The sequence below is a fragment of the Acinonyx jubatus genome, chromosome D2, assembly GCF_027475565.1.
Source record: "Acinonyx jubatus isolate Ajub_Pintada_27869175 chromosome D2, VMU_Ajub_asm_v1.0, whole genome shotgun sequence".
Taxonomy (NCBI): Eukaryota; Metazoa; Chordata; class Mammalia; order Carnivora; family Felidae; genus Acinonyx; species Acinonyx jubatus.
This window is the reverse complement of record NC_069393.1, coordinates 19350900-19365051: the sequence shown is the minus strand read 5'-3', so window position 1 is coordinate 19365051 and position 14152 is coordinate 19350900. Positions and strand designations below refer to the sequence as shown.

The window sequence follows — 14152 nt, the reverse complement described above, 5'->3', positions numbered from 1 at the left end:
CTCCTCTTTTTCCTCCCCTTCTCCATCATCATCATCATCATCATCATCATCCTTTTACTTTCATCTTTGATTTGGCTCCTAAAAATAAAACCTCAGTATGAAAGTAATTTTTTTCCAGGATCCATATAGGAACCTGGTGCTTACACTTTGAATACTAATCTTATTTCAGGTTGTACCCAAATTTTGGACCCTTATATACTTATCTTTATTTCTACATTATTTTGTTATAGTAAATATAATTTTAAAAGGCACTTTATGCTTTCTTTAAATAGAGGTGGCATTCATTAGTCTGCCTTTTACACTTTTTAGCACTTTTCCCATCTAAGAAGCCCTTTTGGGAACAAAAGTTGATAATATTTCTCTGGTGGGCAATGCATCCATATGTATCAAAAACCTTAATATTATGCAGGAGATTTAAACCCAGAAATTTCACATCTAAGAACTTATTTTAAGGAGAAAATTTACCATAAGTACAAAAAGTAATTTTTAAAGATATTCATTAAGTGCATCTCATAATTCAATCAGTATGAATTTGGTTAGATAAATGCCAGTGAATAGATTATTCAAGCAATGGACTATCAGGTGGCCATTTTATGTTCAGGAATATTATCTACACATGGATGTTTGTAATAAATTGCTAACCACAAAACACAAGCTACAAAATAAAATGTCCACTATTTACCATTTTCACATGGCATGAGGATTAAAATAAAATATGGGTAGGTTTTCCAGCTTCACAGAGCCTCAGTTTCGTCATGTCATTTATAAATAATAATACTTATCTCTTAATGTTTTTGTAAAGATTCATTTAAATAATGTAAGCAGAGGCCTAAGGACATGGCTCCATACATAATAAGCATTCCATAAATGGTTTTCCACATTGAATATGTGACATGTGGGATTTTTGATTATAGGTAACAGAGGTAAATTTTGGCTAACTCAAACAATGGCAAATTCATTAAAAATAATATGGAAAAGTTGGAGAACCAGTCTTGGAAATAGGCAAAAACCAATTCAGCCTCAGGGGCTAGAAAGCAGGAATTATAGGATCACTCTTGTAGTGCAACAATCTGGTAGGGATGTTGGTACCCAGATAAGAGAATGCCAACCCCTTCCTCAATCACCAGTTTCACACACTCAAAAGTTAAAGTCCCAGCAGAGGGCTTCCATGGGCTGAGCTGATGCCACTGCCTACCTTCTGGCCACAGAAGGCATGGAAGGAAAAATCTGGGTCTTTGGGGCACAGCCAACTAGATTTTCCCTTTCAACAAGATTATATACAAAATGGTAGTAGGTCAACTCTCCTGAAACAGAGTTCTGTTGAAGGTGGATGCTGCTGAGTGCCATAGAATGATAGATGCTCATCTATCATATAAACACAAGGCAATTTTGAAATGGGAAAAACATAAATCAAGAATTTATTAAAAAAAAAACTCTTTCACATACATGTGACCATCATAAAACCCTGTGAGAAAAGCAGAAAAACAAATATTTTCATTTTACAAAGAGGAACCAAGGCTTAGGGAAGATAAAGGACCAACCCAAGGACACTACACTTAGTTTATGCAGAGCTGAAACAGACTCCTGAATCATAGTCCAAGGCTCTTCTGTAGGTACCCACTGGAAACTGTGAAACATCTCCCAGCCTTCTCAACCCTAAACTTCAAAGGACACAGATTACCAGTTGGTGGCATTTTCCTTTTCATATAACTTGCTGGTCTGTTCCTCCCACCACCACCACCCCCTACCTCACTGCTTGAAATTCAGCTCCCCCCCCCCCACCAGCTGGATGCTCAGCTGGAAGCAGTACAGTTATCCTGCCTGAGGATGGCTGGGAGGCTTGGCAATCTGCCTCCACCTCCAACACATTTGAAGGAAAGAGAGGGTGGAGAACAGAGAGCTGAAAAAACACTGGAGAAAGAAAGGAGTCACACTGGAGGAAGACAAAAAGGCAGGGGCCAACCTGGAAAGGAAATGGTATGGAGGGCAAGCAGTGGGGAGACAGAAAGAATGATTTTTTTAAGCCAAAGAATTAGGAAAATTGTTAAATCAGCCAGGAAGAGGTCCAGTGATTACTAAGATCTCATGCACCTAGCCAGAGAAAAAAGTTAAAGTCTTACAAAACTGCTGTCTCTGTCTCTCTGGAATAAATGATACTCATGATTTACCACAATATTTGACATCTAAGTTACTGAGGATTTGTTTTCTGCTCTGTATCTCTTCTTACAGTTTATAGAAGAGCCCACCAGAAAGAGCAAACCAATTGGAAATTCCCAGACTCTATGAGTTCAATGATAACTGAATACTTCTAGAAAGATCCTAAACATCTTATCTAATATATGCATTTTTCAGTTAGAGAAACTGAGACACAGAATTACAAAACTTGTCCAAAACTATTTATGTACTTTAAAACACTTAAAATATGACTCTCTATACCAGGGAATGGCAAACTTTTTTCTATTAAGGGCCATCTACTAAATATTTTTGGCATTGACAGTCATATAGTCTTTGTCACATCTACTCAACTCTGCCATTATACACCAAACACAGTCATAGACAACATATAAACAAATGGATATAGCTGTTCCAATAAAACTTTATTTACAAAAACAGGGTGTGGGTCAGACTTCGCCAGTAGACTGTACTTTATTGATACCTTATCTGGACCTAGTTATTTATTAAACACCATGTGAACATCTCAGGAAAACATATGATCAAATGTGAAGCATAAATTAAATTCCCACAGGAATGATACTAACAATGGCTGCAAGTGATTAAGCACTCCTTATGCAATTTTCCTTATCTAATCACTCCACCAGTCCTGGACAATGAATACTATTATGCTATTTTTCTGGATAAGGAAAAAAAAATACATGTAAGTCAAATAACTTTCCAATGGTCATACAGTTAGAAAGTGGTAATGTCAGTATTTGAACCTTAATGCTGTCTCACTTCAGGACCAAAGTGCTTAACAACTACACCAGGTACAGGAATATAGATACTTGGAAGGCAGAATAGAAAGCCATATCAAGTTTCTCACAAAGGATTGAATGTTTTCATGTTATTCTGAAAGAAACATCAAATAGCTTAAATATTTTAATAGTGCATTCATATCAACTTGGATGAAGCATGAGTCAGTCTCTGTCTCTCTCTCAACCTTCATCTTCCCCTGAAATGCTCATTTTGTTGCCTTTTTCTCATGATCTGTCATGATCTGTCTGTTGGACTTTCTAGCACACACACTAAGATTTAAGGAAGGATTTAGGTGGAGCCCACCCACCTCAGATCATGGGAAGTGAAGGGTCTCTAACATTCAGAGGAATTCAAGCCTGAAGGGGAAAAGAGGACAGCTCTTGATGATTATCCTAAATTGTTGAAGCCAAACCAGGGAAGACTTGAGGAAATGACTCACTGAACCCAGGAGAAAGAAAAACAGCCGAGTGATGGCAGGAGAAAATGAGGATAATATAACCTTACTGTTAAAGTGAGGGTTAGAAGTCCACAGAGACTCAGAAAGGAAACACTGAAATGGCTGAGTTACATTCCTGAAACTAACATGCAATATTGTTTTATCAGGCTTACAGCTGTTTGGGCCAAGAATGAGGCAGGAACAGATTTCTTCTTAACAGAGACATCATTTCATATTCTTTACTGTCCCCAGATTGTCTCCTCTGCTAGAGTCCTAAGGAGAAATCACAGCTATGCCTGTCCCTTCTATTCTTAAATCACAAAACTAGGCATTCCTGACTCAGAAGCTGAGATTGGTGTGAAAAACAGATGCACTATAGTGCAGCCATTAAAAATCTCCTAACATCTGTACTGAGCCCATGAAAGGACTTTGAGACATCAACATTCCAGTGTAAAAAATTTTTAAAAATTAAAAATTTTTTTAAAAAGCCTGATAGGAAAAGTTGGAGAATGTTTTCAAGCATGAATACAGTTAGCTTTTACTTAGTAGGTCACTAGAAACAGAAAGAAAACTATGAGAGAAGTAAACTCTATCCTTTGTCTTTTCTGACCCTTCTATCAAATTGTCACTGAATTAACATTCTTTTTTCCTTAAAGTTTACTTATTTATTTTGAAAGGGAGAGAGAGAGAGAAAGAGAGAATCCCAAGCAGGCTCCATACTGTCAGCAGGGAGCCCGATGTGGGGCTCAAACTCACAAACTGTGAGATCATAACCTGAGCCAAAATCAAGAGTAGGATGCTTAACTGACTGAGCCACCTAGCTACCCCTCTGAATTAACATTCTTATGTAAAACTCTGATCATGTTACTCCTGTGCTCACAAGCATGCAAAATTAACACACCATATTGGTAATGGTGCTGTGAAATACCCACTTTAAAAAAAAAAAAAACAAACACTTTCATATATTGGTGGTGTAAGTGTAAATTGGTACAATCTCCAAAAGGAACAATTTTGCAATGTCTACCAAAATTACAAATGCACATATCTCTGTTCTAAGAATTTATCTTATAACTGTACTGGCACTTGTATGTAATGGAGTATGTATAAGATTTTTTGATACAATATTGTTAGTAAGAATAACAGATTAAATACACTTTTGCTCCTGGATAGCAGGTCACAGAAGGTCAAAGCTCTTGCTGCAACAACTAAAAACAAATGGACAAATGGAAAGACACATGTTAAATACATAAAAGAGCCATGGATAATTAGATGAACTAAAAGTTCAGAGGGAAAGCCCTTCTTAGGGCTGATAAGACATAAACACTCCAAGCTCTCAATAAAAAGCCTGGAAAGATTGTATCTAAAGAATAGAGACAAACCAGGGGTGTATGAAATCTTGCTAACATTGCAAATCAATATATGATTGAGTTGAGGTAATTATCCCCTGGCCCCATTGGCCTCACAAAGAAATAAAGGATCTCTCTCTGGTAGAAGATATCATCATAAGTGTCTACAATTCTTATATACAATACCCAGCATACAGTAAAATGCCATACATTCAAAGAAACAGGAAAGGTAATCAATAACCAAAAAATAAAATAAAATAAACACAAACCCACAGATGATTGAGATAATGAAGTTGTAATAAAAGTATAATACAGTAAGTATTGTCAAAGAAACACACAGAAAATATTAAAAGATTTCAACAAAGAATCAGAATCTACAAAATAAAACAAAAGGATATTTTAGAATTGAAAAATGTAATTTCTGTATTTAAGAACTCATTGGATGGGTTTAAGAACAAACTGGACATAGAAGAGAGGATCAATGAATTCAAAGGAAGATTGATAACAACTATTCAAATTGAGCCACAGAAACTAACCTGGAAAGCAAGAGTATGTCCAAATGTGAGACATACTCAAACACTGTAATATACATATAATGGAGGTCCAAAAGGAGAGAAAGGAAGAGAGAATGGAGCAGGAGCATTATTTGAAAACGTAGGACTGAGAATTTCCAATAATGATGAAAGACATAAACCCACCATTTCCAAGAAGTTTAACAATCCCCAAACATGATAATACAATGAAAACCATAACTGACACATTATAGAAACTGTTACAAAACAAAGATGAGAAATTCTTAAAAGCAGCCAAAAGTAAAAATACCCATTGTATTAAGGAGAGCTACCGTAAGATTGACAGCTAACTTTTCAAATGAAACTATATGTGGTGGCCATTGAAATGTGCCATTTAGATCTTCCTTCAAGAGATCCTGTTGCAGGCACCATATCTGATGGACAGCTGTTGCACTTTTGGATCCAATGAAATCTTCATGTCATATCACACTTCCTTTGGGCTGCTTCCAGCCAATGAATAAGCACAGTTAATAGAACAAGGTCAAAGAGTTTTCTAACAGCTTTGGCTTGGGAGATCTCCATTGGCCTGTCTAAGCATTTCTCAGAACTGTTCTATAGTCTGAGTTTCTTCTGACCAAATCCTTCCTCTCTTCTTTCATGGATGCCACAACTTCCTGGTTGTCTGAAGGTTCTCCTTACTCTACTCTTCCCTTTCTCATTTTATCTTTCACAGGCATTTTCCCTAAATACATCTGTTGCATTTTTAATCCTATCATTATTTTTTCTTTTTGTGGAACTCAAACTGACATACCATCAAAGTCAGAAGACAATATAATGACATTTAAAGTGGTGACAGAAAAAACAAACAAACTGCTGAACCAGAATTGCTAGTGAAATTATTTCCTTCCAGCAGAAATAAAGAGACTCTGGAAACAATGCAGATATCTCTCAGTGGATACCATGGAATATTGTTCAGCAATAAAAAGGAATGAACTATGAACTATTGGTGCATCCAGTAACCTGGATGAATCTCCAGAGAAAATTAGGTTGAATGAGAAAAAACAATCCCCAAAATTTACCTGGTATAGGCTTCCATTATTATACCATTCTTGAAATAGCAAAATTATAGAAATGCAGAACAGATTGAGGGCGCCAAAGATTAAGCAGGAGTTATGGATGGGAAGAAAGTGTGTATGGTTATAGAAGTGAAAATAAAGGGTCTTTCTGATACAGAAAAAAAATAAAAAATAAATAAAGAGAATCCTTTGCCAGTAACAGACCACTGAAGTAAATACTCTAAGGGATTCCTTATCTAAATGGAAAATTTTCTTGGTTAGAAACAGAAATTTGAAGGAAAAGAAAAGCACTAAAAAAGCATATGTGAATAAATATAAAAATACTGTTTACAGCAACAATGATAATGTCTTTTATTTTATTTGTGTGTGAAAGAGAAACTGGGGGGAAGGGGCAGACAGAGAGGGAGAGAGAGGAGAGAGAGAGATAATCTTACACAGGCTCCACACCCAGCATGGAGCCTGATGTAGGGCTCAATCCCATAACCGTGAGATCATGACCTGAGCAGAAATCAAGAGTCTGATGCCTAACCGACTGAGCCACCCAGGGGCCTCAACAATGTCTTTTGAAGTGTAGAACATATAGCGTAAAATATATGACAACAGTAACACAAAAGGTAAGACAGGGCAAATAAAATCAAGTTATCAAATTCTTACATTCTTCAGGAAATGTACCAGTAAAGTAGACTATAACAAGTGTAGGGTGCATGTTGAAATCTCTAGGGCAATGACTCAACTGAGAGCAATTTTTCCCATCAAGAGATATCTGGCAAATAAGTAAATAAATGACACAGAGAGAGATTAAGAGAAAGAAAAAGAGAGATTTGGCAATATTTGGAGAATTTTTGGTTGTCACAACTATAAAGGAAGTATCAAAAGCATCCTCAATTGAGAAACACTAGCTAAAAGACAGAGATCATCAGAAAAAGACAGATTGTCAGATTGTCAAAATAACAACAAAAATGATCAAACTATATTCTGTCTCTAAGAAACTTATTTCAAATGTAATGATATGGTAGGTTAAAAGAAAAAGGATAGAAGATGAGAGTCTTTGCAAACTCTGGCCAAAGAAAGCTGAGGTGGTTATGTTAATATCAAAGAAGACTGCAGAGCAAAATAATTCATTAGAGATGAAGGGAGCATTACATAATGATAAGAGTTTCATTTCACCAAGAAGACAAAACAATCCTAAATATATTTTTACCTTTAACAGAGCTTCAAAATGCATGAAGTGAAACTGAGGGAATTAAAGACAAAGAGCAAAAATCCACAGTTATATCTGGAGACTTCAAGTTGCTCTCTCAGTAATTGACAGAACTAATAGAAAATCAGCAAGATTGTAGATGAACAGAATAACACTATCAACCAACTGGATCTCATTGAAATTTTTAGAACATTCCACTATCAACAGCAGAATGTACATTCTTTTCAAGTGTACATGGCACACTCATCAAGACAGATCATATCCTGGGTCATAAAGCAAACCTTAACACATTTAAAAGAATTGAAATCACATAAAGTATGTTCTCTGATATAATAGAATTAAAATATAAATAATAATAGAACGATAATAAGAAATCTCCAAACTCTTGGAAATTAAAGAATACCCTTTTAGATAAATCCATACATCAAAGAACATCCTAGAGAAATTAGAAAATATTTTAAAATGAATAAAATACAACATATCAAAATTTATGTGATGAGTAAAGCAGTGCTGCAAAGGAAACTTATAGCATCAAATCCTTACAGAAAGAACATTAAGAAACTAGAAAAGGGAGAGCAAAATAAACTTAATTTAAGCAGAAGGAAGGAAATCATAAACATAAAAGCAGATGCCCATGTAATTGAGCATAAACAAACAAAAAACAATAAAGTCAAAACAACCAAAATCTTGTTGTGTAAAAAGGTCAAGAAAATATAAATTAACCTATAACAAAACTGACCAAAAGACAAAAGAAGACACAAATTACAAATATCAGAAATGAAAAAGAAAATATCACTAGAGACCCTGCAGACTGTAAAAGGATAAAAGGGATACTTTGAACAACTCTACAGACAAAAATTTGACAACTTAGACGAAATGAACCAATTCCTCAAAAACCACAAATACGTATCCATGATAATAGAGATAATATGAATAGTCCAAAACTAATTTTTAATTGGATTTATAGTTTGAAACCTGGAAAAAAAATGTATCCAGAATTTCTTCCGGTCTATAGTGGGAAGATTTCAGGTTATTTTAGCTCACTGTATTACTAGTCATGGAACTCTTCTAAGTTTTTTGTAAGCCCGTTTGAATTGAGTTTTCTGTTACTTAAAGAAAGACTTCTTAAACATCATAGTTCTGTGACATTTGAAATAATATTGTAGTTGTTAAGTGTACAAATGCAATACCGTGATGACCTAATGTAGTAATTATAGAAATACTGGCAGTAGTACCATTATGGTGTAGTGGCATTAGTAGTTAAATAATAGTAATTATAACTAAGAGATACTAAGCACTTAACCTGTGGCACCCTGCAAAAAAAACTTTGCATTTGCAAAGTGTTGTAGAAGAGGAAACGAATATAGACATTATTAAGTAAAAGAGTAAAAACACAGTGAAATGGAGTATCAGGTGGGCCTTTCTGTAGATTAGTTTTCTTCCCAGCCTACTGTCTGGTTGTGATCCTTCTACTCTGGGATAGAATGGGACTAGAACAATTATCATTTTTTTCTACCCATGCGAAAATGCCTTAATGACATGCCCGTGGTCTTCAGGAGAATGCTTCCAGCCCAAGAAAAAACAAGTTCTGGCAGCATCAAGATCCTGCCAAGAAAGTAAGCCAGTTTTGTGTTTCTTCAGCCAGGATTTGCCCTTTCCACCAATTAGACCATAGAGTCATAAACTGTACTTGCTGAAAGCCTCCCGTGCCAGGTAACACACACACATACACACACACACACACACACACACACACACACACACCATGAACAGTGAATGAATGCAGAGTGCCTAAGAAAGCTCCCAGATTAATGGGAGGAACATCTCAATGGGGTGGTCAGTCTCTAATATATTAATAACCTTCAAAAAGAATATGCAAGTTCATCTTGTTTACTTATTGAAATAAGAGCCTGAAAGGGCTGTTATGCAGTGTTTAGCAGTATTCCCATAAACTTGCTAACTTCAAGTAAGTACTTTTCATTAACCCGAAAGTTGAAAGAAAAACTTACATGCAAGTTAACTGCAAAAAACAAAAAGATAAGCACCACTTATTTCTATGCTTTCTCCATTCTAATGAGGCAATAATCCAAGAAACCACATTCTTGCCCTTATAAATCAGCTACCAACATGAATGTGATTCTTCAGCTATGAGAAAATGTATTTTGAAGGATACAGGTTAGTTAATATTGGAAATTCTTGTGTACGTTGGGAGATAACACTATTTGCCCTGATAAGGACCAGTACTTTTTTTTCCTTGATAAAGACCAGTGCTTTTTTCTTCCTTTTTATCTGGCCTTGTCAAAAATCAGTCATGCATTCTTGCATTTTCCCTTTTTATCTTTCTTGCCCTTGCCAATTTGGGGGTTAATGCCAGTAACACATTTTCCTGATACAGTGGTGAATATAATATAATCCAGTATTCTTGTCCCATATGTTAAATACAATCTTGAAACAGGAAAAGTTTTTATTTAGGAACAATAAATAAAAGTTACAATGTACAGCAGCTACAAAGCAAGAATATACTAACTGCGCCAGTGAAAGTATTTGGCTTTATGACTTTGAAATCTCTTACTGTAAATCAATTCACTGGTGTTAATGTTTATACTTCAGATGGAAATATGATGGATAAAAAGAAGAAGGAAGGAAGGAAGGAAGGAAGGAAGGGGAAACTGGCAGATGGTTAGAAAAAAGAGAGAGGGAAGGAAAAAGGGGAGAAGAAACCCAGGTTGGGATTTGGGTACCTGGGAGAGTAAGCCAACTTTGAATCCTATTAAAGGAAATACAGCTAACCATGGAATTTCCAGCTACCTGTTCATTACTATTTGGAAAGCATTGCTGACATATGTAAATTTGCTCTAAGTAAAAAAGGTTCTATTCTGTGAATTCAGTGGGCTTTATGCCTGGGATACAGAGAGTTCTCAGTAAATATTTGGTAAATAAATAAGTGAACAAGGAAACATACAAGTTTCTTTTTATGTATTCATAAAACTGAAGCCTACTTGTTTAGTGAGTTGCCCAAAATCATAAAGAAAATCTTAGGTTCCTAAAGCATATTAGATGGAAAATGTAAGAAAGATAATCAATTGGGACCTAAGAGATATGGATTCTGGTTCAGGGTTTGTTTTGTCATTTCACTTCTCTGGGGCTCTAAATTGCAGAAGGAAGGGACTCAACTACATTGTTTTCTGCTGTACCTTCAATGCTTAGCACAGTATCTAGTATATACCAGATGCTCAATAAACATTTAAATACTTAACATTTCCCCATCTGTAAAATCTAGTTTCCCCAATAAAAATTAAGATGTTGATACGAAGCCTTTCTGAGTGCTTTTTCCAATTCTATGTCACTGTGAGAAAGTTTGCTTGTTCCAGTCCTCATTTCATCCTCCACTTTCCAACTTCTGCTCAAGTTGTACAGGAAGGCAAATACAGGTGAGTGAGGTTCCAACACCCTTTCTCCAATGTTATACCATCATCCTTCTGAGCTCTTATTTCTACAAGAAAAACCACAAAGATACAATTTTAATTAAAAGCAGTGAATCAATTACTTCATTGTCTATTCTGTAAAATGAATTCCAGAATCACCACAGACCTCCCAATCTCACAACCTCAGCAAAGATTTCCCAAACTTTCACATTAGGTGGTTCTCGTCATTCTTCCCTAGAGGGGAAGCCAAGGGACATTCTTTCTCCTTGTCTTCTGGGGGGTTCAATAGCAATAAACAGGTTGGAATAAAACAGCAGCAACAATGCTTCATGTATTACAGGATAGTGTCCTTGAGAGAGATGAATTCTCCCACACTATTATAGGGAGTCCTTCCTCCTCCTTGCATAATACTGCCCTAGTGAGAAAAATAGCAGAAAATCCCGAAGCATAGGCAAGAGAATCCATAGAATTGTCAGCACAACCTTCCTGTTTGTCCAGAGAAGGAGGGGGACCCAACTTCCCAGAAGACCCACCCATGTTTCTCCTTTTTTGAGGACTCCTTTCCTGAGGAAAGAAAGCCCTGACTGTGGCTCACTCTCAGTGACTTTAGGGTAATGTATACCATTCTGAGGAGGGGCCTAGTCAAGGAGTCAAGAATTCCAATTTGACTTCTAACAAACTGTGTGACTGAAATAGTTCCTTTCCTCTCTGAGAATCAAATTCCTCAATTTTTAAAGCTTATTTGAACTTTTAAGTAGTTGTAAAATTCGTTTTTCAAAAATACCTTTCTTATTCTAGAAATAATACATAATATTGTTAAATTCTTTTAAACAAGACAAATTAAAAGAAAAAACACAATTATTCATAAATCTACCACCCAGTGATATTCACTGTTAACATTTTTGTGTATATTTTTGGATGACACTGCTTGGGATTTTAGCATCATTGAATGTGTATCTCCTAGTGAAGGTTACCATTTAAAGTCTTCCTGAGGCTTCAGTTGTGCCAGTTGTGTCAGTTCCCTCAGTTACTGAGGGAAGCCCCCTCAGTAACCATAGACTATGACAGCCTTTTGATAAATTTTTTTTAACGTTTATTTATTTTTGAGACAGAGAGAGACAGAGCATGAACGGGGGACGGGCAGAGAGAGAGGGAGACACAGAATCCGAAGCAGGCTCCAGGCTCTGAGCCATCAGCCCAGAGCCCGACGCGGGGCTCGAAGTCATGGACTGCGAGACTGTGACCTGAGCTGAAGTCGGACGCTTAACCGACTGAGCCACCCAGGCGCCCCTATGACAGCCTTTTGAATGCCCTTGGTGGTAAGTCATCTGAGTCTGCTTGTAAATATTGGAAAAGTCATTTGAAGACAAATCTGTATGATTAGAATGATCAAGGTGGGTACCTGTTTTGGAATTATTATCATTATTATCATTACTGTAAAGCTTAAAGACTATTTTTCACCTTCCTCTGGAATTTCCAAACTTTTGATGATTAAAGAAAAGAGACAGGGTAATGTATACTTTTGATGATTCAAGAAACGGGATACATTTCACTATTTTAGGGCATTTCCCAAGATGTTTTCTATGGCCCTACAGATGCTGGAGATGTTCCCTTGGAAAATAGAGTTGTGTGGTCAAAACAGTTTAGCAAAAACTACGCAATTTACTCCCTTAAAGACTCACAGCGCATATTTAATATATTAAAGTCTCTGAGATTCCTCTGCTAATAAACCCCTTTAATCTTCATTAACTGTGTTTCCTAAACGTATTCGAGTTCAAAAACACTTACTTGGGAATTTCACATTAGTTTGCCCATCAGTCAGTCATGACAGATAGTATAGTTTGGAGAGCAACCATGCAGACTTCTATGGGCACATGAGCTTAACCTCTCAGAACCTGAGGCTCCTCTAAGATAAAGATTAAAATCTTACCTATATCACAGGACCTTTGCAACTAAATGAAACAAATCATGTGAAGAACATAGAGCAATACTGGCACAAAGCAAATGTTCAAATAAATGTGAGATTTTATTTTTGTTTGAAAGAGATGAGATGTTGAGGACAGGATGAGGATGGACAAAATTTGTGGAGGAGGGGAAGGGTAATGAACAGTGATTCCTCTTAATTATTGTAGCAAGTTCTTGTCCAGACACAGGAAACCATTTTTTGGCATTAAGGCAATCTGGCTTCCAGAGAAGCCATCCCGGTACAGAACATCTAATACATTTTTTCTAAAATATAACATTCATATTTTTAAATTCAAAGCTTAACCAGCAGGAAAGAAGAGAAAATAACAAAAAAGTACAATCCAAAGAAGAAAGCAAGTACTAGAGGCTCATTTACAAGTCTCTAGTAGCTAACAATTTGGGTTTAATGGTTTATGCTCAAGTGGCAAAAGACAAATCCTGAAACCAGTGCAATGTGGGAGGCTGTATTATAGACCACTGTATAAATTCAGTAGCCCCTAGAAGATAATGGAATAATGGGTAAAAATAATAAAGGAATGAGTGGAGGGAATACTGTGCTGTTTTATCCTTAGTTTTATATGGAGCAAAATAAGAGAGAAAAAAATTCCCCTTATAATTTGTAATTCACAATGAGCCCACCTTCACACAGGTTTGGAGTTAGAACCCATACTATTCAAGCACTCTCAGGTTGATGGTGCCATGAAACACCCAAGAGAAGCAAAAGCCTTTTCTTTCTTGAATTAAATTTTTAAAATCTTAAATGCAGACCTCAAAGATACCCCAGAGGGATTTTAAAAGTCTCTAAGCCTATTTGGAAACAAATAATCATTGTCATGATGTGAATATTCTACAGAATCACCCCTAAACAGACAGAAGATAATGGAATTACTAGATATCAAATATAAAATTAAGCATAAAGAACTTTACAGCAGTATTTAAGGTATGAACATTGGTAGGCCATTGGTAGGCCAGTGGAAAAAAAACAAATAAAATGTTTAAAGATAAAAAAATTAATAATTAAAAATGAACCTCATAGGGAAGTTTAAACATTGGTTTAGAAACAGACGAAGAGAAAATTAGTGATCTGGAAAATAGATTTGAAAAATTACACAGAATGAAGCACTTTGAAAGAGAACCCAACAACTCAATAATGAGAGAATTTAATGTACATTTCTTAGTAATCGGTAAAGAAGCAAATGAAAAATTGGTAAATCTATA

At 35.9% G+C, this 14152-nt stretch overlaps 1 long non-coding RNA gene across 1 annotated transcript in view; it reads right to left on the bottom strand.

Moving 5' to 3' along the window:
- Window positions 1-9613: 9613 nt before the first annotated feature.
- The window catches only part of LOC113600151 (uncharacterized), a 96320-nt gene continuing 91781 nt past the window's right edge, over window positions 9614-14152 (bottom strand). The window contains exon 6 of the long non-coding RNA XR_003421104.2: window positions 9614-11037. This is a non-coding gene — a long non-coding RNA (uncharacterized LOC113600151). The remainder of the gene's footprint in view (window positions 11038-14152) is intronic.